The sequence below is a fragment of the Emydura macquarii genome, unplaced genomic scaffold (genome assembly GCF_026122565.2).
Source record: "Emydura macquarii macquarii isolate MOO-44397 ecotype Brisbane River unplaced genomic scaffold, CSIRO-AGI_Emac_v2 contig_2432, whole genome shotgun sequence".
In the NCBI taxonomy this organism is placed as follows: Eukaryota; Metazoa; Chordata; order Testudines; family Chelidae; genus Emydura; species Emydura macquarii.
In genome coordinates, this window is record NW_027132569.1 from 3,774,560 (window position 1) to 3,801,400 (window position 26,841).

Below are 26,841 nucleotides of genomic sequence, written 5' to 3' on the forward strand. Positions count from 1 at the left end.
CTACGAGCATTATCTTTGTTGAGACAACTAAGGTACAACTGACATGGGGTAAATGACCATCTATCACAAAGGCAATCTTGCCTAGGTGGCAACACAGTCTGGAGTACTGAAGATGACTGTCTGTTACTCCATGTTAAGGCTGTTGTAGTGCTTGAGGAGTTCATATTTGATATTTGGTTGGTGAAATCTACGTACAGAACACATAGCTACTTACAGAACACATGAGCCACTCTCAACAGCATAACACACAGTATATAGAGTGTGAAATATTTTGGAATCCTTTGGGGGTGAAAAGCACCATATAAAAATATTACAGACTTCCACTGTAGAATATCAATCTAACACACATCCAACTTATGCTATGAAACAAAATAAACTATAAACACAACCAGGGGGAGGGGATCAGAGATAAACACTGCCTCATTTTTTAAAAATGAGGCCACTTTTTTGAGCTCCGAATACAGCTGTTTGTCCCGCCCCCAAATATTAAAGTTTTATTAATACAAAAAACATGGAGAACCTGAAGAATGAATGTTCATCAATTATATCATGTTGCTGTTTCATATCCTTCAACTAAGAAGAATTTTTGGTTGCAAAATGGAATGCTGTAGTCCAAGATACAAACCAATAATTTTGTAGCTAACTCTGCTGTATAATGCATTGTCATCTGATTCTTTTAGCACCTCTCCTGACAGTGTGACAGACCCGTTTTGATGCCTGCCCTTGGAAGTTAATGGAATCTCAGTGTTTCCAAAGGGCTCTGGGGCTAAATATTCTTCTGACACGCAATTCCATCAATGGTTCAGTAAAATTTTATAATAACCTTTTGTTTTCAGCTATTGATAACATGTCTCTGAGCAGTCCTCCTACCTGATTTCACCATCATGCACCACTGTAGTATGACCTGTGACAACTGTAGGAGAAGGGAAGATTGCTAGATGCTGGGGGCAGACATCATGTGCTGAACATAACAGATTACATCAAAACAATTTTTGAAATCTTACCCTGTAGTTGTGCTGGAGTAGACATGGTTTTCCCCAAGTCATAATCAGGGGATTCGTTTATTCTGAGTCCTGAACCTCCTGGCTGATCCAAGCTGTCTTCATTCAGGGGTAGATAAGAGTCCACCCCATTGTGAGAAAATGTCATATTATTTTGCACATAAAGTCAGGCAGTTTCAGACTGAGCCATCTGCTTTTGTTAATGTAGGTCAGTGTCTGAAGAGAACAAATTATAGGTCTTCTCTGCTTGAGATTAGGCCAATTTTGCTCATTGGGTACTGTAGGTATCGGGAATTTCATGTTACAATTTGTACTTTGGACCCATGTCCCTTCTGGTTGGTGAAGACCAGCAGAGAAGATCTGTGTCCACTGTTGGGGCATATTGCCCATAGCTCTCTTAGGGAGGGCAGGTTGCCAGCTTCTCTTAAGAAAGCTGTTGTACAAACTGCTTGCAAAAATCTCTCTCAATGTTTGCAATTTGGCCAACTATCTCCTAATATTTAATCTCCAATTTCTGGTTTAAGATCATTGAGAAGAACATGGTGAGTCAAAGTTTCTGGCTTCCTCAGATCATTTTGACTTTTATTAGTATCAAACAGACCCAGCCATTGGTAGATGATCTTCTTCAGACAACAGATCAAGATCAAGTGTCCATGCTGATCCTGTTAAATCTATCAGCTGCTTTCACTCCTATGGTTCATGAGGTGATGATTCTCTGGTGACCCCTACATGGACAGGCAGATCTTCAGTGGCTTTGCTCTTACCTCTCTGATAGGTCCCAGCATGTAGCCTTTGAACAAAAGCTTTTTAGTCCTAACATCTCTCTCGTGCGGAATTCCAGAGCATTTTCTAAATGTTGTCTCCCCTCTTGTCCAGCATGTACGTGGAGCTGTTGAGATGCTCAGTTAGGAGACGTGGGCTATACATATACAGTGTTTTCAGTGTGCTAATGACATAGCTTGATTTCTCTCATCAGACTTGGTCAGTGCCATTTAATGCTTTACCCAGTGCTTGGCAGATGTTCATCCATAAATCAGGATTACTGGGCTCACTCTGAATAAGACTGGTGGAAGCAATCAGAACTGTGGCAGACAGGGGGAAGCAATTGGAAGATGCAGCAAGGATTATATCTGCCCCTTTAATTTAGGATTTCTGCCTACCGTTTGTTACTAGAATTCTCAGTCTGGAGAATTGTTGGATTCCTCTCCCTTCTCTCTAGCCCCATTACTGCTGAAGCATTACACAGCAGCACTGGTGAGGATGACTTACTTCCCACCCCTCAGTCTCTATCCATCCCAGAGACTGCAACTGTGTCTTTCAGATGCTGACCTTTCTACCAACAATCCATGTCTTTGTCACTTAAAGATTACACTACTGCAATGAAGGTTATACTTTAAATTAACCCAGAACTTGAACTTTGAGCATAATGCATTAGCCCATTCAGTGAGCACAACGTACATCACTGCAAGCACATGAAACCAGTACTCTGAGATCTGAACTGCCTATCATCCAGTTTCCCGGAAAGTTAAAGGTGCTGGTTTTCATCTATGAAGCACTAAATAGCTTGAGACCTGCCTGTCTGGGAAACTGCCTCTCTCTTTACGTTATTCTGCCACAGCTAGAACCCCTTTGGTATAAAAGAAAGGCAGCTACCAAAAAGGCATTCTCCATAAAAGGCCCTTGACTTTGGATTTCACCCTCTTTCATGAACCATGGTCAGCAATAGCTGATGCATGGTGACCTTCAGGGCATCACTCTAAGGCCTGTCTCTAGACTTTTGAGGATGGAGGCCCATGATGACGTCTGGTAGCTGTCAATGAAGGATGGGGGGCTGGGACACTGCTCAGGCTTGATATTCAGCTCTAATTATTTAATTCCTTATTTTCTGGTTTTAAGATGAGGGAGTTGCTGGTTTTCTGATTTTAGGTGCTGGTTTTATCCCTTATGCCACTGTATTTTTAATTACAAAGGTGCCTAAAGGCCAGAATAAACAAACACTTTTCCTTTATATTAATTGTGCACTGAAATAAATAAACTTACAAGCTAGCAAGACATGCTCTCTCTAAAGTGATGTAGCTATTCTACAAACTGAAACAAATGGAAAAATCACAAAGGGTCTTAAGAAATATTGGTTTCAGTTTGAATCCACACATATTGCTACAAAAAAACTGGCAGATAAAGGCATTATTACTATTATTTAGATGAGTTTTAAATTAACATTTTCTCCATAATTTGTGGGCATGAAGAAAACCAAGGATGCATAATGCAAATAGATCTTTTTTCAGGAAGAAAAATTACAGCTTCTTGATTTTTCTTTACTCACCATAAAATATACTTTAAATGAAGATTTTACCTTGTCAGTGTTTGTAACTCAAATGATGCAAAAGGAGAATATATGAAGGAATGCTTTTTTGATCCCTATGGCATATGGGCCAAGAAAGCAACTTAAAATTTTGTAGGATTCTACCATAAAATGACCCAAGATCATTTTATTTATATATTTATTTTTAAATTATAGAACTTGAAGTTCCAACTGTAGCACACACTTGGATTTAAAATTACCCAGAGCTGGGTTTTTTTTCTCTCCCTCTGAATATAAGTTCTCTTTTGTGTCGTCCCCCCCTTTTTTTTTTTTCTTGTTAAATATTCCCCCCCCTTCCATATATGTATTCTCTGGCTCATTCTAGACTGCAGGATGGATGGAGTCACTGAAACCTCTACCCTTCAGAATGCATTATCATCATATACCAATGCAGCTATTCTTGATACTCCAAAATAGTTTTCCAACAAGCTAAACTCCTAAGGAAGCTGAAGAAAAAGTTGGTTTTAGCAAGCTGGACAGTAAAAACATAAGAAGTCACAAGTCAGAAACGTTTACAAGAGGAACGATTCACAATACATCCAAAGACACAAAAAGAAAAACAGACTGAAATGGAACAGCAGGCTGGAAACAGAATGTTTGTACTAAGATAAGAGGGAACACACAGAGAACCATTTACAATGGACAAGATAACAATGGATAAGATAAGCCTGAAATGTAAGATGAGGTAAAGAGTAAGTCGTGCATGGACAGTGTGTACCATTCAGGGATTGGTTCCTACAAAGTGACCAAGCCAATTCCAAAACATGTGATGCAATGTACAGTAAATGTAATGTAATGTGTAAGTGTATATAAAGGAAGATGCAGTGCCAGGACTCAGATTCCATTCATCTGGAGTAAGTAACTGAGAGTTTATTATACAGTATGTGTAGTTTTACTCTCTAGGATTGCAACCCAGCAATTTAACAATGGCATTGGAAGGATTTAAATATGAGGAAGTTAATACCACACTGGAGAAGTGGGTTAAATCTAAGGGTGGACCTATGGAGTCCCCAGGAAAGTATTAAGGGGAGACTAGGATCAGGTGAAAAAGGAACTCCAGAGAGTATTATTAGATGAAAAAATGCTTGGCAGAGCACAGCAGAGGTTTATTAAATGCCATAAATAAATAAATAAATGGCAAAGCACAGCAAAGGTCTGTTGCATGCCACTAAAATTTTCTCTGGGCACTGTTGGAAGACAGGATACTGGGCTAGATGGACCATTGGTCTGACCCCACTATGGCCATTCTTATGTTCCAAAAAATAGTACCCACTGGCAACCATAAAAAAATACCATGCAAGTTGTTTTTTTTAACCTGAAGGCAAAATAAGCCAAAAGCAAGGCAGCAGTTTCACAGATTATTTCTGATGGCTAAAATTTTACAAACAAAATGAGCAACCTTAAGTAATGAATGCAAAAGCACAAAAAGCAAATCAAAGTTGTAGTAGAGAACAAACTAAATGGAAAAGATTCCTGAAAGCTCAGGGTGAATGCATTGATGGAAATAGTAATAGACACAAAGTAAAAAGCAGCCATCCTTCAAGGACTGTATTTAGTGAGTACAGCTTTACAGGCAAAGTGTACTACGTTAAGAAGTAAGTGCAAAATACATAAAAAAAAGCTAAGAGCTGCTGAGAAAAAGCTGGCTGAGAAATGTGCTACTCTGGGAAATAAAACAGAAAGTTACAGTCCTAGAATTTAATGGGGTCTTGGGAAGTCTCTTATTAAACAATGAAGAACTGAAGTGTGTGATTTAAGAAAAAGGTATGTGCAGTTAAAAGGAGCTTTTGCACAAATTAACACTGTAGAGCTCAGAGGGGACTAAATAAACAGTCAAGGGCATTGAAAGTAAAGAAGTATTTAAAAAGACATTAAAGTGTTTTTAAAATGTTTGGTTTAACACCTAGTTATGGTAGTATAAGTCAATGTAGTCATAACGGTAACATGCTTAGTAATCAAACAAATTATGGAAAAGGTAGGTCAGTAGTGACAACTAATACCACTATGCCTTTCTCCTCTTCCCCCCAACTCAAAAGCCTTTACAGTCATTCTGAAGGAAATGGGCCCTCCCTAGTAAATGTGTCTGTAAATAATGAATTGTGCTGGCTGCTACAGGTGCAACAACAATCTGATTTAAATTATTTAACTATAAACAATTTAGTTAAAGTCATTAAAAAGAAAATAGGGATATACATATAGCTTAACTGCTTCCAAATGTACTAGTAAAAATGGAATATGGATAGAAATGTGCAGAAAAATAATTAAGAGCAATGCAAGGAGCGCTGATCAGCTTAAACAACAGGTTCTTAGAAGGAGGAGGAGGAGACACCTAGTAAATTTAAAATAATACTGCTTGTCCAGTGTAGCAATCAGCTTACTAAACCCTGAGATAGCTGAGACACAGAAGGAAAATAAGGAAGTTAAAACAGCAATAAAACCAAATGTTGCTAAAATACAGCAGTTATCAAAGCCCAGGTCAAAAAAGTTATCTCGCCTGTAAAAAAAACATGTTCAAACCTTAAATATAAAAATAAAAATTGCAGTTTTAAATATAAGCAACTTAAATGAGTCATCTGCTCATAACTTGCATTTTAAACAAAAATATTCCAAAGTGTAAAACCATTTAAAAAAAAAAAAAAGAAGTACAAAACCTCAGCTAGCAAAAAGGTAAGCCTAGCAAGTTTAAAATATTTATTTAGTCTCTCATAATAAGCTGCTTACAACATTTCAAGGAACTGCAAAATTTCAAAAACACTACCTATTTTTAAAAAATGTAAAATAAATATGTAAAATACATTAGCTTTTAAAGAATTCCACTAAAAATCCATCCAAATCTTTTATTCAAGCTTCGAAAACTGATACAGACATTCTTTATGGAGCAGCCAACATCTCTTGGCAGTCTTAACTTTGTTAGTTAGCTCTTCAAGTGTCCTGATGCTTTCATAAAGTTTAACATTTTTTTAAATTAAATTATTAATATTAAACAAAATAAAATAAATGAAAAAGACAAAACCAAAATAATAAAAAACAAAATCAGTCAATAAAAGCAACTAAAACAAATATTAATAAAAATAAGTATTAAAATATTACATAATATATAACAATTAAAATAAAATTAAAACTAAATTATAAAATATGCATTCCTATAAAACATACAAAAAATAAAAAAATACTACTTAATTAAAATGCTATAAAATCTCAAAAAGGCCACAAGTTGTTTTCTTTTTCAAATAGCTATGTGCTTTAAAAGCAAAAACCAACTTAGCACACACAAAAATCAAAATCAGTAAATATAATAAATAAAATCCAACCATTCAACAACTATTCAAAAATGCCATCCAAATTCTATTTTCTTTGAACAAGTTATTAATTATAATTAATAAATCTACTTTAAATAGTGCATTAACCATTCAAAAACATAATACATCCAACCATTAAAATTTTATCCAAGTTTGATTCAACTATAATGTAAAATAAATATTCCCAAAAAAATAAATAAATCCATATAATAAAATTGTATAAATAGAAAAATTAAAATAAACTTAAAAAGCCCAAAAAGACGGGAATAGAATGCAAATACAAATAATGTGAATATAAAAAAGAAAATAAAAGCAGTGGAACTTAGGCCTTGGTTGACACGAGTAATTGGACATGGGTGAGATCTCATTTCTTGGGAGACACGATTAGGAAAGTAAATGGGTCAGCAGGATGAAAATAGAATGTAGTAGCTAAAGTAAGTGGGAACACCCAGGGAATCATTTACAGTGGACAAGATAACAATAACAAGATAAAATAAGAATGGAACGTAAGATGAGGTAAAGAATAAGTCATGCACGGACAGTATGTGCTGTACAAGGATTGCTACAAAGTGAATGAGCCATCCCAAAACGTGTGATGCAATGTATAGTGAATGCAATGTACTGTATAAATGTATATAAAGGAAAAGGTTTGCTATACCCACTCACTACACTTGAGTCTGATCAATTCAGTGCAGTTTTGCTGCATGGCAAAAAAAGGAACCTTAGGAATGACTCTGGAGTCAAACTGAGTTGTTGGGGAACCAAGTGAAAGAGGTCTTGGGGTAACACCAACACCACAATAGAGGCTCAAACTAAATGTATACCACAAATTAAAAAAAAAAAAAAGACAAAAAAAAGCCATCATGACTAAACAACTGATTAAAAGAGTTGGTTAGCCTTAGAAGTTGGAGGTCAAACCTATGGAAGGAAACAGAAAGGCACAAACTCTAGCAAGTCCAGTGTAAAAGTATAATTAGGCAGGCCAAAAGAGAATATGAAGAGCAACTAGCAAAAAAAGAAAAAAACAACAACAAAAAACCCCAACAAAACAAAAAGTAACAGCAAACATTTTTTAATTGCATCAGAAGCAGGAAGTCTGACAAACAATCCATGGGGCCACTGGATAATTGAGGTGCTAAAGGAGCACTCAAGAAAGACAAGGCCGTTGTGGAGAAGCTAAATGAATTCTTTGCATGGTCTTCACTGCAGAGGATGTGAGGGAAATTCCCACACCTGAGCTGTCCTTTTTAGGTGACGACTCTAAGGAAATGTCTCAGACTGAGATGTTAACAAAGGAGGTTTTGGGATAAATTAAACAGTAATAAGTCACCAGGACCAGATGGTATTCACCCAAGAATTCTGAAGGGACTCAACTATGAAATTACAGAACTATTAACTGTGGTATGTACCGATCATTTAAATCAGCTTCTATATCAAATGACTGAGGATAGCTAATGCAATGCCAATTTTTTAAAAAGGTTCCAGAGGCGATACTGGTAATTAAAGGATGGTAAGCCTAACTTCAGTACCAGGCAAACTGGATGAAACTATAGTAAAAAACAGAATTATCAGACACACAGATGAATATGATATGCTGGAGAAGAGTCAATATGGCTTTTGTAAAAGAAAATCATGCTTCATCAATCTATTAGAGCTCTCTGAGGGTGTAAACAATCACGTGGACAAGGGTGATCCAGTGGATATAGTATGCTTGGACTTTCAGAAAGTCTTTGAGAAGGTATCTCAGCATAGGCTCTTAAGCAAACAAAGCAGTCATGGGATAAGACAGAAGATCCTCTCATGGATAGTAACTGGTTAAAAGATAGGAAATAAAGGGTAGGAATAAATGGTCAATTTTCACACTGGAAAGAGGTCCCCCAAGGATCTGTACTGGAACAAATACTGTTCAACATGTTCATAAATGATCTGTAAAAGGGCTAAACAGTGGGGTGGCAAAGTTTGCAGCCAATACAAAAGTACTCAAGATAGTTAAATCCAAAACTGAATGCAAAGAGTTACAAAGGGATTTGACAAAACTGGATGACTGGGCAACAAAATGACAGATGAAATGTAATGTGGATAAACGCAAAGTAAAGCACATTGGAAAACATAATCCCAACTATACATATAAAATGATGGGGTCTAAATTAGCTGTTACCACTTAAATTTTTATCTTGGCATCATCGTGGATAGTTCTCTGAAAACATCCACTCAGTGTGCAGCAGAAGTCAAAAAAGCTAACGGAATGTTAGGAACCATTAGAAGAGGCACAGATAATAAAAACAGATAATATCAAAATACAACTACATAAATCCATGATATACCCACACTGTGGAATACTGTGTGCCATTCTGGTCGCCCCATCTCAAAAAAAGATATATTAGAACTGGAAAAAGTACAGAGAGAGGCAACAGAAATGATTAGGAGTATGGAATAACTTCCATAAAAGGAGAGATTAAAAAGACTGGGAGGATTCAGCTGGGAAAAGAGATGACTAAGGGAGGATATGATAGCTGTCTATCAAATCATAAATGGTGTGGAGCAAGTGAATAGGGAAGTGTTATTTAGCCCCTCACAATACACAAGAACCAGGAGTCAACCAATGAAATTAATAGGCAGCAGGTTTAAACTAAACATAAGGAAGTACTTCTTCACACAATGCATAGTCAACCTGTGGAACTTATTGCCAGGGAAAGCTGTAAAGGCCAAAAGTATAACTGTGTTCAAAAAAGAATTAGATAAGTTCATGAAGGATAGGTACATCAATGGGCATTAGCCAAAACTGTCAAGCACGTAATCCCATGCTCTGATTGTCCCTAAACGTCTGACTGCCAGAAGCTGGGACTGGACAAGAGGGAATGAATGGATCATTCAATAATTGCCCATGTCTGTTCATTCTCTCTGAAGCATCTGGCACCAGCCACTGTCAGAAGACAGAATACTGAGCTAGACTGACCATTGGTCTGATCCAGTATGGCCGTTCTTATATTTTTTATACTGCTCTGCAGCACAGCTGTGTGAAAATGATACATTTTGTTCTTTCAAAGTTTCACATGTTAATTTTCATTATTTCATAACTCAGAAATTTTAGTTTCCACTGAAATTTCCACAAAAAATGATTCTCACATTAAAAGCAAGTAAAATTCCAAATTTCCTGAATTTTTAAAAAGAAATTTGTCCTCTTTGCTCTAAACTAGGACAATCTTTCAGTGAAAAGAGGCCCAATTTCACTCAGGTATCTTTTTCTTGGCTTTTTGTATGCATACACACACAATCAATATAAAGATAAGAACCACAAAATTTTACAGGTTTTGTAACAAGCATGGGTCATTTTTGAGAATCTGAAACGAAGTGGGGAAAACTTAGATTTTGAGGATTTTGTAATTTTTGCACAAACTTCTACAGTGCTGTAACGACTGCTGTTAGTAATGGGAAAACATGCTGTCCTTTGCTGACTAATAAGTTGTCAGTTCTAATCTTCAGACTTTCCAGGAAGGCAAGATTTACAGCAACAAGAAAGATGTATATGTATAGGACAGAGAATTATCAAAGAAGATCCACATAAAGGCACAGGTCAGAACTAGACCCCACAACTAGATCCTGAATTTTGTGAGCCTAGGAAGTAAGGAAGGACCTCCATCTGGCTGTTCATATGGGGGGGAAGGTTAATATGTGGAATGCACTTGTACCACAGGGGGCATAGTTAGACAACAGTTGTGTGACCTGGCATATGAAGAGGGGGAAAGCAAAAATAGAAAACTGAGAGGAGGGGGAAAGTATAGCATTTTGAATGCCTACTGGCTGAATTACATATTGAATTTCATTTCCAGAATAAAGAGACTAGTACTTATGTTTGGGGGTTGAAAGAGGTTTTTAAGAAACCCTGGTTTGGCTCAGTGCTTGGACATTTGGATAAATTGTTTTAGAAGCTCTAAGCCAAACTTATCAGGTTTCAATTTCCAGCAGAAGCCTCGACTGTTGCTATGAAAACTAATGTCTGACTGTATTTCAAAAAACTAAGTGATGGTAAAGATGCTATTGGAATGTAACAAATATATGTGACAATACTAGGAGTAAAAATTGCACTATGGCTACGTCTACACTGACGGCGGCAAAGTCGCTGCCATCAGATCGACTTATCTGGATCGACTGAGCAGTCAGTGAAGACCCGCTCAGTCGATCCAGAAGTCGATGTACTAAAACCACCTCCTCAAGTGGCGTAGTGCTGCGTTGACAGGAACACAGTTCCCGTCGGCGCAGTGCAGCGAAGACAGCACACAGAAGAGAAGCAGAGAAGTCAATGGGAGTTACACAAGTTCTTTGCGTACTTTGCGTAACTCCCATCGACTGCTGCCGAATCGCCGAGGTAAGTGTAGACCAAGCCTATGTCAGCCTGTATCATGACCATTTCTCTCTTCCTTTCTGTGAGTGGAGATATATATAAGGCATCCCACCACCTTAATACAGCACTGCCTAACCAGAAGATAGAGGATTTTAGTATTTATGAATTCCTTATTGCTACGGCATTTAAGAGCAATATATTTGAGTATATCTCAAAACATGGAATGACATTTTAAAGAATTATCCTCAATATGGACATTATAACAACATTGGTAGAATTGACTATGGTTAATTTTATGATCCTAACTAGAATCCAGCACCCCACGAACCCTGCTCATTTTTTCTGGTGTGAATTGTAGATGCAGAATATTTGGAGAAGGAATAATATTTTTCACTTTAGATACAAACTAAATACCAGAATATCTAGACTGGAGTCTTCATCATCCACAACAGTAAGTAAACGGCTACTGCCAACTTGACATCTAATCAGTTTCTTAAAACAAATAGCAGTTTCTGGTAACACACCTCTTCTCACCCCACCACCTTACACACAAACAAACACATGCACGCACAAATGCATACACAAACCCCCAAAATCTCCTACCAACTTTTGTGGAGGTTTTTACAATTACATTTTCTTATTTCACAGTCCTTGTGTTTCTCCTTTTGTGAAAGATCAAGGCAACGTCAGGGAAACTAACTTAGGCCCCAAACCAGCAAACACTTTACAGATGCATTTAACTTTCAGCATGTGAATACAGTGAATGGGAATACTCACATGCTTAACTTTAAGTATTTTTGTAACTGATGGCAGTATCAGGGTCTAACTGATTATACCTGGGAAGAGTGAAACAGACAAAGCATTGTCACATGTACAATTGAAAAACACACCTCTAAACGCTTTCAGTTTCAGTAATCTTGGGTATTCCTTGCAAAAACGAAGTAAAAAAAATTAAGGCTGGCATGTGATTATTCAGGTGGTCAGTGTTGCTTTATTGGCCTGTTGACATCTTTTGCATTGTTTTGCTTTATCTAATTTTAAAATGTCAGATTTATTTGATGGAAAGGACATTTTGTAAATTTCACAAATTTAAAAATAGGTCTGGAGAGAATATTTTTGTTCAATATTTGCAACTTCAACAATGTATGCAAAAGATTCTAGGAAATGAGATCATCTACCCAAAACAGGCACCCATTGTTTTTTTAAAGAGTTAGAAACCATCATGCTTCAATAACCTAAAAAGTTTTCTCTTAGAAACACTGTTCAAGTCTCCCTTGTAATTAAAACAAGCATAAGAAGAAAAATTATGGCTTAACATGTCTGTATTAAAGTGACAGCTAAATGATGTCTGTGAAATAATAATTTGAGTTGTAGCCCTTAAAAGTACATAGGCAACTACACATTTGTGAAAAGTCTGCAGCTAACACAAAAACAATAAAAGAATCTCTTGCAAATACCTAATGAAATTATCTAATTCGGAAACTACTCAAAACTAAATCATCTTCTAGAAAAATGCAGTCGGTCAATTCTAAATCAATTTAAATGATGGCAAAGAAATAGCAGGGCTATCCAAGATGGAGCAGATTGTCAATCTGATAGAATCAGCTGCATATGAAAAGGTAAACTATCAAAAATAAATTAGAAGAATCTGAAGGGATTTGGAAGCCATTTTTTAACTACCCTCGATGAAAATCCATTGGCCAGGCACATGGATTTTTTTATGGGGGTGTAGAGGAGAAAACCCAAACAAAATACTTGATCAATGAACATCTGCATTGTAGAAGGCAATATAAAAGCCTGTATCTGGTGATGCAGGCATGGCAAGGGGGAGGAGGAGAGAATAATATAGGGAGATTGTCTTGCTTTTGTTTTCATTTTTTCACATCTCCTTCTTCAAATCACTTCTTAAAAACTCTCCTTTCCTGTGATGCCTACAATAAACTTGACAACAGGTAGGCCATTGATGCGCTGATACCACTGCCTATCATGCTGATCAATACAGTCTCATTGCTCTGTTGTATTCCCCCATTTGTCTCTATCCATCTTTGTCTCTGATCTTATACTTACTTTATGTCTACACTTAAAAAGCTCCAGCGACAGCTGCAGCTACACCGCTGTAGCGTTTCAGTGTAGACACTTACACAGCAACGGAGGAATTTGCGCGTCAAGGTAGTTAATCCACCTCCCCAAGAGGCAATAGCTAGGTTGACGGAAGATCCATTGACTGAGAATTGTCTACATGGGGACTTAGACCATCTTAATGACGTCACTGTGGGGTAATGGATTTTTCACATCCCTGAGTGATGTAGCTGGGTCGATCTAATTTTCTAGTGTAGACCATCCCTACGATTGACAGCTCTGTGGAACATGGGCTATCTGCGCATTCTGTTTGTAGAGCACCCAGCACAATGAGGCAGTGGTCCATGACTGGGGCTCCTAGGCATTATGGTAACACAAATAAACAATAATAGGGGGTATGGGAATGAGGAGAAGGAAGCAATATTTACCAAAATTTAGTATCCCTTAATTACAAGCAATAAAGATTCAATATTAGTGATTTTTAAAAAAATGTTTTCCAAGAATTTATAGTCAGCCTATTTTAATGCACAAAAGCATGAAGCTTGATACAATCTCTGCATCCTAATGTATTTTTTCTATTAGCACTGTAGGGTTGGGAGGGCTGGAGAAGCGTGGTAACAAATGATTGTGTGTTTGGAGTGAGAGGTAGAGCAGTGATTTCACACACTCTTTGTTTCACACCAAATAAAAAAAATTGGCAAGTTCTTTAAAACAGAAGCTTTTTAATCACCGTGTATCAGATGTTGTACAAAACGCACACAGAGAGAGAGAGAGAGAGAGAATTCTTTCCCCCTACGTTAGACAGGTGATTTCCACATATTGTTTTCCCTGCTTTACCTTCTCCCACCTCATGCCACACTAAGGGAGGGGGATGGGCTTCAGAGCCCAAGCTCCAGCCCAAGCTGCAACTTCAAGGCACTGTCTACAGAGCTATTTTTAGAGCACTTACGGGAGCTTCACAAGTCTGAGTCTCTTGACCCAAGCTGGGAGGCTCACTGCCATGGGCTGTATAGATGTACCCTTAGGCTGCCTGTACACTGGCAAAACAATGGACTCCTTATTTCACCACCAGTTTCTACTTGCGCAGCTCCACCAGTGCTAGCAATAGTGGAAGCTGTAGTGTAGACCAATCAGTTTCATGATTTTTTTTTTTTTAAATCCACACATCGTAATCTAAAGTTCATCTGAGCAGTGCTGGATGATGTGGTGGTAAAAACACCTTAGCCTCCTATCTACTAGGCCTTCCACTGTTGCTACAACTTGTGTCATTGGTGAATTAGGGACCATACTTTTGCCTACTGTACCATCCTTCTTTTCAAAGAAGGCTGCATGTGCCTCCCTTCAGTGACAATTTAGTTTTTCTTTTTTTAGAGAATTTAGTGCTGAAGACTGTTGGATAAGGATTTTCGAATCTGTGGCTAAATTGTAGGGACAACATGTGTGCCACACGCAGCTTTCCTGTACCACTATTATTTGTTGAGCACTGACAGTTGGATCAGACCTTTGGAAGATTAAGTCCCTGAATCGAAGAGCCCACATTTTAAAATGGACAGGCAAGAATCAAGGTTTAGTCTTAGAGTGTTTTAACTGATGTGGGTTAGCTTTTCCAGGCTTCAAAGAAGTGAGATTAGATATGGAATTTGAAAGAACAGCGTGTTAGTCTAGTAAACTGGGATAAGAAAAGAGCTCCAGGGAGCAGAGAATGAAGATGAATGCAAAAGGGTAAAAACGGAAGTTGTGAGAATGAATTCACTAGTACAGCTAAAGGTAAAAACAATAAGGAATAAGAAGTAAGAGGACAAAATGAAGATGAGGCAGAGCTGCGAAAGTGTCTCAACACATCTAGAGTGAGGGAGTAACTCATTTTCCATCTCCATTAAGTCCTTTACCTGTCTGCTGAAACTGCCAGCAACTAGATGTGGAAATTAGTGTTACATACTGTAATTTGAACAGAGCAAGAGCACCATAAAGCAAAACAGTTTCCTTGTATTCTAAGAACTGACAAGAAGTGTACACTAGTATGTGTAATACACACACACACATACAGTCTTCTCCCTTACCAACTAGACAACTCCAAAGGAAACTCACACCACCACCAGTTTGTCCACTAGAACTGGACAGAAACTAACTCATTGTACGTATGCCAAATGACCATTCTAAGATAATGGCTTAAGAGCATAAGTTCCCAAACTTCTTCACAGTATGGACTACAACTTAGCAGATTGGAGGTGTAGATGAGGCACTCTCTCTCATTCACAGTTAAATTGCAGAGACCTCTTTTTTCTCCACTGGTCATCAATAACATCCCTATTTCCACTGCAGTAGTTGTTTACATGGAAAATTGATACCAGAAAATATTTAATACATTTTTAGCTGATTTTTAATGCCTTTTGGGAGATGGGAGCAAGGAGAAGGAGCAAACACCATGTGACTATCCACCTCCCCATGGTCCATCGGTAAGTGCTTTACAAACCAATGGTGATTTACACACCACAGTTTCAGGAATCAATGTCTTAATACTTGTATACTACAGTGGTGGGCACTATAGAAAACACTATTTCTATAGAAAACACTAAAAAACAGTATTTTTTACTATTGACCTGGGCTAGACTTGAACCAGTGAGAGAGGTAAAAACACATTACCAATTCCCTGTAGCATTCAGTTCAGTCCCTGTTAATACTGTTCTTAATAGTAAATGGAAACAAAACAAGAAATTTAACATTAAGGGTGCCAACCTAGCCATAAATCACCCTTTTGTATCTTGCAAAACTTGTGATAAGAAAGAATGCATACAGCAAAGACCCATGCAATAGTTTGATACAACAAGCTGAATAAGAGACCAATTCACAGTCCTAACTGTGAATTTTCTTTCATTTGTCTATTAAAGGCAAGCCTGTGACACAATATGACTAGAGATTGCTTTCTTTTAAGTAAAACAACATACAGATACCACTTTTTTGACCCATATTATTGAACTCCTACCAATATATTAGCTTCTGCAAGTTCAAGTTAGTTACTAAGACTTATGTATGGAAAAATAATAGGAAAACGGATTAACTGACTCACGCATAGGAAAATTATCCAGGATCTTTTAAACAGTTGCCCAGTTAAACTGACACAAGTTTAATAACGTGTGCCTGCCATGTTCATCTTCTGCCACGAATACAAGAACCTTTCTCACAAGCTTATTCAAGGCAGAAAGTTTTTAAAAATATAGAGCATATAAAAGTCAATATTACCACTAGATGGTGATTTGGTGCCCCTTCTGAAATGACTAAGTGGTCTTAATTCAATTTCTAGTGGACAAGTGTCCACATCATAAAACCCACAACTGTAAATGGCATCCCACTGGATGTCTTCTTGTTTAAAAAGAGAAGGATAGAACAGGCCTGGAGACTGGAACTACTCTCCCCCCTACAAGTAGTCCCTGCAGAACAGGGCTGAGGTACATTGGCAGGGCAATGTGAAGAAGCTTGCATTGTCATGGACTTTTTTGTGGATGAACAGCAGATTTCAGTCTCCAGGATTCTTAAAATTCATCACCTTTTACAGGGATGGCTTGCTTTTTTATATATATATATATATAAAATTTGATAAGGAGATATAGCACACATGAATTTAAGACAGACAAAAAGATTCATCGACTATAATTCAGAGATTTATAAGGCCAAAAGAGATAATTGTGATAATTTGGTCTGACCTTCAGTATAATACAAGACATAGGATTTCCCTAAATTAATTTCTGTCTGAAGAACTAGAGCATATCTTTTAAAAACATCCAATCTTGATTTTAAATTTGTCAGTGATGGAGAATCTACTACTATTTTGGTTCCAATGTTTAATTACCCTCACTGTTTTTTGTTTTTTTTGGTTTTTTTTTTTTTTTTTTTAAAGTGCCCTATTTCTAGTCTGACTTTGTCTGACTTCAGGATCTTGTTGTACTTTGGTCTGCTAGATTGAAGTACCTTCTATTATCAAATTTGATAATTATTGTCAAATTTCTGTTCCCCATATAGATACTTACAGATTGTGATCAAGCCACCCCTTAACTTTCTCTTTGTCAAACTAAACAGATTGAGCTGCTTGAGTCTAATCCTTTAATCATTCTTGTGGCTCTTCTCTAAACCCTCTCCAATTTATCTACTAGTGGAGACCTGAATTCAAGTGATAATAGGGTCATAATTTAGGGAGGACATTGGGTTTGATGGCCTCATCATAATCTCAAGTGGCTCCTTACCCAAGTCACAGAACTACAAAAGACTTTAGTGTTATGACTGGCAATATACTCAAAAGAGGTGAAGCCCAACTCTGGAGTAACAGGAAGTACATATTGCATGTCAGTGTTGAGTGAGCGAGGACTGGAAGAGCTGCATGGGAAAGTTTGCACTTGTCACATTTATAGCCAAGGACATCAGTCTCTCACTTTCACATGCACTAAATTAATCCACTAAATTTAACAAAAGACACAATATTTGAATGTTCAGGCATTGTCTGTGTCAGCATGGAAAGCGTGAGATCACATCCAAACACCTCTCAAAAGACTGAACTTCACGGCAAAGAAAATATGTGAGCTCAAACCTTATAATCAAAGAGATTTTCTCTTAGCCGAGTAAACAAAGAGCGGAAGGAAGGGTGGAGCATCAGCAGTGTAGATCTGCAATTTGCCACAGAAAGGCATTGCTATAAGGAAGTGTCATACATGCAGCGTTTCAGTAACAGTTAAACCTCTAGTTGTGCTTGTGTGCTCTCTACCAGTGTTTAACGGAAAAAGTAAGAGTTAACAATAAGGAAAAAAAATCAAGACACCTCTGTCAGTGCAACGAACGCAATGCAATCCACTTAAATGCGAAGAGAACAGAACTGAGTAGATCATAGTTGAAGAATTGTTTTTTCTGCGTGAATCTACTGCATTTCTAAAAGAAATTCTCCATATATAATGATCTATAAAATATATTGTTAAATTGTAAGTACTTTCAAGATAAAAACACAATTTTTCTAGTATAAATCAGTGAAGAGCTCACCTAGTTAGCCATCAAAATCCATTCAGCTTTAATTCTATCATATTCTTCTAGCATAATACAACAACTTCTGGCAAATTCAAGATCAAGAGGGTAGAAATCCTCAATTTATTTTCTACTCCTCATAAAGAAAACTCAGCTACATTCTTACTTAAACTACAACCTACAGAGAAGACACAAAATGTATAATGCTGCACTGTGATTCTCAACAGGATTACCAAAAAATCATTAATCCATTTAAATGCATAGCCTCACTGCCTGGAGAAATTGACAATTAGGTGAATCTCTAGATTACTAAATCAAACAAGATGATCATAGGGTTATACTAACTGCAGTATCCACCAACACTACCTATATAATACAGTTAATGCAGCAACATAATGCTAATCTTTAGTATTACCCAACTAACCCAAGTGAATTTTAAAAGTTGCTGCAAGATGATTTAATCACTCCCTAAAATGTGTGTTGTCACACATGGTTCCTTAATGCCATACCACAGGGAGGTTTACCAATAAATTACCACTAGTCCTCTTTCTCTGTCCTACCTAATTACTTACACTGTCAGATTACAGCTATTAGATCTACCACTAGAATTAAATAGTTTTTCCATCCTGGAACTGGGTGGCTTGGAAAACAGAACACTTCTGATCCACGGAGAAGTTGAACTCAAGGCTCAGAACTAAATGAGTCTTATGAAAAAGCAGTATTTTTCTGCATTGAGAAATATTCAACATAGGTGGCTCAACCTAGCAGGTATATAGCTGCAAAGAAGCCAATTAGCATGAACAGTGAATGATCTAGAAAGAGCATGTTCTCATGTATGCACTGATAAGACAGATAATCCAATTGCCAAATTATGAGTAATAAAGGATTTAATTCTAGTTCTTCCTCAACTTTTCCCTTGATAAGGATTTTAATAAGGGACAGTCTGACAACCTAGGTTCAAAGACCAAAGAAAAATGAGATGCTTATGAACAATCTTCAGAATGTCCCTTAATATATTTACATCACAAATGCTGTATCAGTGGTTCCCAACCTGTGGCCGGGGGGCCAAAAGTGACCCACAGGATCTTACAAAGCGGCCTGCCGCTCCACTCCTGCTAGCTGCAGAAGGGAGCCACTGCCTAAGGGCCCAGGCTACAGGACAGCGTGCGATATCCCTGCTGCAGCCAGGGGGACAGGAGATCAGCAAGGAGGCAGCCTCCTCGCTGAACTCCTTCAGTCTGGCTGCAGGGGAGGGCTGCTGGCAGAGCAGCCAGGACCCACCATGTTTGAGGAGAGGGACAGGACTCTAAAAATCAGGTTTGGCCTGCTAAATGCAGGCCACCAACCATGACTTAGATATCAGGCCATGTGGTTGAATGTGTAGTGACAGTCACTCATCTACACTAGTGCTGTGTCTGTGTGTAACATACTGTGAGTAATTTGTAGGTATAAAATAGTGAATGTAAAAGTTAGCACAACATCCAAATTTTTACTTTAAATATGTAGTGATTTGAAGTCCTTAATGGTGTATACATCAATACATTTTTATGAGTTGATAGACTGGTGGCCCTTCAGGGTTTTAAAAATGATATTTGTGGCCCTCGAGAACCACTGTGCTATATCATGAAACTCAGATTATAGACAATATAGTTTATACTAATGAAATTTACACATTGCACACTTCCTGTACTCTTATCATCTTTGACTCTCTCTTTTGGGTGTTTGTCCGACATTTCAGCCTTGGCAGGTTGAGAGGTAGGCTTATAAAAATAATAATAAAATGCTGCTCTTCTGCAGTGTACTTACTGTTATTTTTCAGGAACTTCTAAATTTATTTTATACCATTCACAGGGGGAGAGCTGGACAGTTGTCTTAGTTCTGGAAAGGAAAGATATGCAAAATAAACTTTGCAAGGGTTTGAAGCCAAAAAACGGAGCACTTCACTTCTTGGATTTCATACCACTTGGTTTAAGGGATTGTGTGCCAGGGCTATGCATCATTCCCACCCACATTCCAGTACAAATACGTTTATATGAAAATGCATCCTCATTCAGATCATTTTTATAGCTATGGGTACAGATCTGAGAAAAGGCTACCCTTACTGAGAGCTCTTGAGTACTGAGAAAAAGTTCTTGGCAAAGGGAAGAGGCATGAACTCAGAAGAAGGTGACTAATTAATAACAATGAACTAAGGGCTGGACTACATACAGAGTTCCACTGCTTTAACTGTAGGTTTCTTTTTAAACTCATCTGACAACCCCTGCAAGAGGCTCTGTGGAAACTCTTACTTTGGTTTAAACCGAGTTTATTTTAGTTTATCTTGTACAGATTAGGAACAGATACAAACTAGCCCAGTAAAATTTGTGTGCAGAGAACCCCTAATCTTCAGGCTTCACATGCATGATGGGGTTGGGGGAAAAGGAGAGTAAGAAAAGAATCTCAGCTCAACCATCCTCCACCAACAACATAACCAAGAGCCCGTCCCAACCTTCCGAATGATCACCCATCTGCATTCCGGCTCCATGCTCAAGTGACTAACAAATACCCACTGCTCTGCAGGCAGCCTGCTTTTGCCGGAGTGCATTTGCAGCGTACATGCAATTGCTAACACAGATGTTCCCAGCCCAGTTTATGAGGTCAACTGTCTATCCGACCAAGTTGCCGTGTGGCCCAGCACTTTGGAACAAAACAGGACCAGCGGAGGGAGGGATCATCTGTGGGTGGCAGGAGACACATCAATCGGCAACGAACCGCCCCCTCCCCCCAGCAGTGTGTAGATTACACAAACAACACACACACACACTAACACCCCTGCTCTGGAGAGTGACTGGGGGCGGCGGGGCCAGGAGGAGGGGACGCACTGGGACGGGAGCAGGCGGTGTCAGGGGCCGCGAGTGGAAGGGCGGTGTGGAAAGAGGGACCGGGGGAAAGGAGCGAAGGGTCCCCCCCGCAGCAGCAGCGGCCGGGGCTGGCCGCAGAGGAAAAGGGGCGCGTCATGCGGCCGCGGGCAGAGCGGGCGCGAGCCGCCGAGCAGGCGGGGGCAGCCGCCCGCAGAGGGCAGGAGGGCTGCCCGCACCCCCGCCGCACACTGGGCAGCGGCGGCGGCGGCAGCAGCAGCAGCTCGGGCGCGCGGAGCAGCACGAGGGCTGCTCGCTGCGTTTCCTCTTCCTCAGCGCGCTGTGACTGTCAGCCGCTCCCCCGCCCAGCCGAGCTGCCCCCGCCGAGCCGGGGCCGCGCTCCACGGCCGGGAACCCGAGGCGGGGGGGGGAGAGGAGAGCACATCGCCCCTTGCCAGGTGCGGGCTCTCCCGCAGCCGCCTGCCAGCCAGGCTGCCCCGCCCCGCCCCAGGCAGTATCCCACCCACAGCTGCCCTTTGCACCGCCCTGCACGGTCCCCAGCATCCCCCAGTAACCTGCCAGCGCCCCACGCCATCCCCCCCTTCACACCCCTGCCGGACTGCCAGGGGCACCCACCCCCTGCAGCGGCGCCTCGCCAGCGCCCCCCTTCCATCACCAGCAGCAGCCCCTCTCCCCAAGAGCCTTCTCAGCCCGCTCTGCATCCCCCCTCCCCGCCGCGCGCCGGCTCTCCTTTACCCCGCCGAAACGGAAAGGAAGGTACCTTCAAACCCCCGGCACCACCTTCGCCCCCAGCAGCAGCTGCCCAGAGCAGAGCCGGACTGAAGTTTGCTGCTGCGAGCGCCGCTTTCTTTCCCCGCCCTCGGCGCCTCTCCCACCATTGAAGTTGGGCTTTCACCGCTGCTGTTTTGGTGTTTCTCTGACTCTAGCCCATCATCCTCAGACTCAAACACACACACACTCTCTGCTCTGCTCTGCTGTGCTGTGCTGCTCTCACTTCCTCTTCCTTCCTCCTGCTGGCCACACACCCCATTTGCATCTGCAAGAAGCCCCAAGCTCATCTGCGAAGTTCTCTCTTCAGGAATGCTGAGGATTGAGCAGCACCTGCAAAATAGGGGTGGACACACAGTGGTGTGCAGCCTTTGTTTTATTCATTGAAGCCTTTTGCAATCTACATGTTTGCCACCCGATGATTATATGGACTATCTCCATTTTGTGCATACTTTTTTTTTTTTTAATCACTAAAAATACAGGCTCACTGTCACTATGAAGTTCTGAGTGGTAATGGTGTGCTAGAGCTGACTAAATAATTCAGGGTGAATTAGTTCATGGCCCTACTTACCCGAGTAAAATTACTGACTCCTTAAAATGCTTGCAGGTCGAGGGCCATAATCTGTACTGTGAATGACACTGACAGTGATACCTCTGGCCAGGTCATGTTTCCAGAACAAGCACATGGAAGTTCCCTTCCACACGTGACCCCTACCCTTTCCATGTGGGAAGGGATGACTCAGCTGCCTCCACAGCACTGTCCATTCTTTCCCAAAGACCCCACCGAATGAAAGTGTTTTGCAAGTTCTGGATCTGTGTGGTTAGAGGTGATCAGGTTGAGCAAGCTGGGGGCAGGGAATGGAGAGCACTGCTTTGGGTGGGACAGGGAAGCCTGGAGCTGTATTGCCCTTCCTGCTGCAGGGTGGGAATACCTCAGAGTCCCAGAAAAGCCATAATAGGTCAGAATCCTCACTGAGACTTCTTTCCTCTTGGCATCTGCTAGGGTTTTTTACTGTATTAGGGCTAATCTGGCCTGATGGTTGTAAGATAAGGATGATAATAGCTCTGTTTAGTACAAATTTTAGACTAATTTTAGTTTTAAAGTGTATTAGTTTTTTTATTAAATTAAGACCTAACATTTTAAAACATAAAGATACAAACCAGATATGAAAAGTGCAAATATAAAGCCTCCGACACATTTGTTCAATTCATATTTAAGTCATGTAATGACGTAACCAGAGAGGGAAGAGATATAGAGAAGAGAAAAGGGAATTATAAAACCACCCTAAGAGGTTCTTACTGCTGCTCACAATTTTATCTAAGAAAAGAGCACAGTCAACACATGGTGAACAGGAATTCATGTTGCACTTATAAGATGTTTTGTTAAAGAGGGATTTTTGGTGTGTGTGTGTGTGTGTGTGTGTGTGTTTAATTGTGTTTATTTTTGTTTGGTAGGAAGGAGGGCTTTCTCATTTTAAATAAATTTACAAGAAGCTGTAAATTTACAAGATATTTTGTAAACAAACATTTTTATTTACCTGTTTTACCAGTATCAACTCAGGTCCAGATCCTGCAAACATACATATGCTTAATTTCACTACTCACCGTGAAATTAAGTACGTGTATAAGTGTTTGCAGGATTGGGGCTTTTAGACTATTAAAATTATTTAAAAATAAAAATGCAATGTCCTCATAATGATTTATACTGTTATCTACTTAAATTCATTTTTTCTCTCAGGCAAGGTAATGAAAACCAGTGAAGTCAGTGTTGCTTTCAGTTTCTTAGTGCTGCAATATTTGGATTTGAAATACCGTAGAAGAATATTTATGACTAATACCAGGCAAAAAGCCTGGGAAGCATTCTGAAGACTGGAAGCCACTGAAGTGCTCCGGATTATTCACAAATCAACTGCCAGCACTAGCAGCAGGAGGAATATAGTCCTCCTAAAGGTCAGCAAGTGTATCTCAACTCTGACTTGAAAGGAATTTTTTGGGGTGTTGGGAATGTTTTTGGGGTGCTTCCATTCTGATGCTTATTTAATCACTGGTCTCTTTGCTGTGTCCACCACCAAAAGTGCACATCAGCCCCAGTGATGATAGTGGCTTTTGTGAGTTAGAGTGACTCGCATTAACTTCAGTGGGTTTTGGATCAGCCCTTAGAGGAACTGGACTGGATAAATGTTTCTGAAGAGCCAGAAGAGGGAGCAAGGGAGCACAAGATCTTGAGTATTGTGAATTTTCTTTTATGTGGGTATTTCAGCTAAAATCAAGGCAAACATTTTCAAGTGACTCGTGATATTTGGTGCCCAGCTTGAGACACCATAGAAGGGGCTGATTTTCAGGGGGCAGATTTTCAGCCCTTTCTGGAAATCATATCAAGTTGATCACCCAAATACAGAAGCATCCAAAACCAATAGTCAATTTTGAAAATCAGCATGCTAGGTCCTTCAATTTCTGTATCAATTTTAAAAGATCTCATGACAATTTTTGTAAAGATAGGGTTTTGACATACAATTTACCTTGTAACCACTGTAATACAGCATCCAGCTTGCTGCCCTCAGTTCCAGAAATGAATGAATTTCAATGCTGCTGTATGTATATAGATCTAGTCCTGTAAATCCTTACTTCAGTGAATAGGTCTTATTCACATGAGTAATTTCATTGCCTGCTTAAAGTAAGGATTTGCAGGATCAAAGCCACAATTTTTAATGTGATTTGGAGTGCAAGCTGCTCTGTAAAATGGTATCATATTATTACTTTTTTTTAAATTGTCACAAATAAATCATTATCTTTTAGTGATTTGACAATGCTAGTTGGTTTGTCTAAGAAATATTTTTGCACAGTTTATAACAGATTTTAAGACAGGCCCTAAAATTTTGTCTGAATTGCTTGACCATGATGACAGTAATTCTAAAAAGAAGCTACTTATGGAACTTGAATCTCAGTCCCTACATTGTAATATGCTTAAAAATCTCCATACATGCTGAAACATCGCTAAATGGATGTTGTTGGTTCAGTTATACACATGCATGTTAAATGAAGAGCTTTTTAAATGAATCAGTATACTAAAAAGCCTATTCTGAGTAAATCTATCTCATTATTATGTCTATTCTCATTTTAACTCAGTGTTGACAGAACTTTGCTTATGCATAATAAGTATTATGTAACAAGTTATGGGATGTTCAGAGTGGCCAGCTTTTAAACATATATAATAGATTTTTTAAATTAAACAAACAAAGAAAAGCCCAGTCTCCATCTACCTAACATATTTTTATAGTGTTCCCATACTATCTAGGAATAGAAATACAATAAAATTCCAAAAGCAAAAGATAATTGCTTAAAAACAACAACATTGTTGCTAAGTGACAACAGTATTCATACCCATGATATCATTTTCCAAATCCAAGCACATAAAAGTAAGGAAACAAATAGTTAAATCATAACTCTTACAGTGCCCACATAATAAACATACATTACTCCTGAAAAATAGAAAGACATCTCTGTGAACTGTTTTTACTGTCATATACACATCCTGGGCCAAAGAGATGTCTAAGGTGATGTATGTTACGTAGTCGATAAGTGACAATGCAGTTATCAAGAGGATGTAAGTTAAATAGGTGCCACTCAATCGTCTCTTACACCTGCTTCTATGTCTTCCATGCAAGTGAAAGACTCAATGAGCTCAGTCTATTTTGTTTACCAAAGAGGAGGTCACATCTATAAATACTTACATAGAAATTTAATAACAGAGAGCTCTTCAATCTAGCAGACAAAGGTATAACAAGATGCAATGATAGGAGGTTGAAGCAGACTACAAATAAGAAGCAAATTTTTAACAGTGAGGGCAATTAACCACTGGAACAATTTACCAAAGGTTCTGGTGGATTCTCCAGCACTGGAATTTTTTTTCCATTAAAACTGGTTGCTTTTCTAAAAAATAGGCTCTAATTCAATCATAGCTATTGAATTTGAAGAAGTAATTCAGGGAAGTCGTATGGCCTGTGATATGCAGGTCAGACTAAATGATCACTTCTGGCCTTAAAAAAAAAATGTGAATCACACCAATTTAGATCCCTTACACTCAGACTCTCTAACTCCCGTTGAAAGACATATAACTCACCCAACCTTCACCATATTCACCCTTTGATTTGGCCAACCAACTTGGGGCTGCACAAGTATAACTGAGGGCAGTGTTTATCCCAGTAGCAGCATCTATCCCACAGATGGAATGTGAGATCTAGTTAATAGATAAATGTGTTGGGATTGGTTTCTTCGTTTGTTTTCCTTTCCATTCCAAGGGCTCGATCCAGTGCCCACTGAAGTCAAAGAGAATCTTTCTACTGACTCCACTGTCATTGATTCAGAGCCCAATTGGGTGAGGGAGTGATTACTGATTATTTTAAATTACAGATGGTTATCAGGCTGGCAGCTTTCCATTGCACCTAACAATGAGAGCAACAATGATTATTCCTTTATGATATGTCTAGCATGGCAATTGTCCAACAGATACATAATGATGTAGAGATTTTACTGTCTCCAATATCTGTTAACAGTTCTTTGCTTCATATACAGAATAGCTGGTAAGAAGCTTGTCTTCTTCATCGTTGCTATGTTGCCACCAGCCATTACTGTTTATTAGTTATTATTTTGAAATGTGTAAAATGGAGGAGAAAAGAAATGCAATCCTTCAACAGCTATGAATTCAGGGGTTTGGAAAAGAGGAGCAACATAAGAGCACCGAGGAGAGCCAAAAACTCTTTAAATCACCCTTGCAAAGTGAATTTGCTTGATTTTATTTATTGCTTTGATTTTATTTGCTTGATTTTATTTGTTATGTCTCCATCAAACCATGGCATTGCATCTATCTGTCATGTATTAAAACTTTAAGATAAAGCTCATCTGTTATTCTTAACCATATTCGAACATCAATGCATTTTTACCTTCATTTTTTCTTTATTCATAGACTGTAAGGTGAGAAGGAACCATCGTGATCATCTAGTCTGACTTCCTGCATATCGCAGGCCACAGAACCTCACCCACCCAGTCCTGTAATAGACCCCTAACTTCTGGCTGAGCTACTGAAGTCCTCAAATCCTGGTTTAAAGACTTCAAATTACAGAGAATCCAC

At 39.1% G+C, this 26,841-nt stretch overlaps 1 protein-coding gene across 2 annotated transcripts in view; it reads right to left on the reverse strand.

The window, feature by feature from the left end:
• The window catches only part of ELMO1 (engulfment and cell motility 1), a 434,299-nt gene extending 412,360 nt beyond the window's left edge, over positions 1-21,939 (reverse strand). For both annotated transcript variants that reach the window (XM_067562514.1, XM_067562513.1), the window contains exons 1-2: positions 21,706-21,939; positions 19,894-19,965 (exon numbers count right to left, since the gene is read on the reverse strand). The gene's annotated coding sequence lies outside the window, so the exon portion shown is untranslated. The remainder of the gene's footprint in view (positions 1-19,893; positions 19,966-21,705) is intronic.
• Between the last annotated feature and the right edge of the window lie 4,902 nt (positions 21,940-26,841).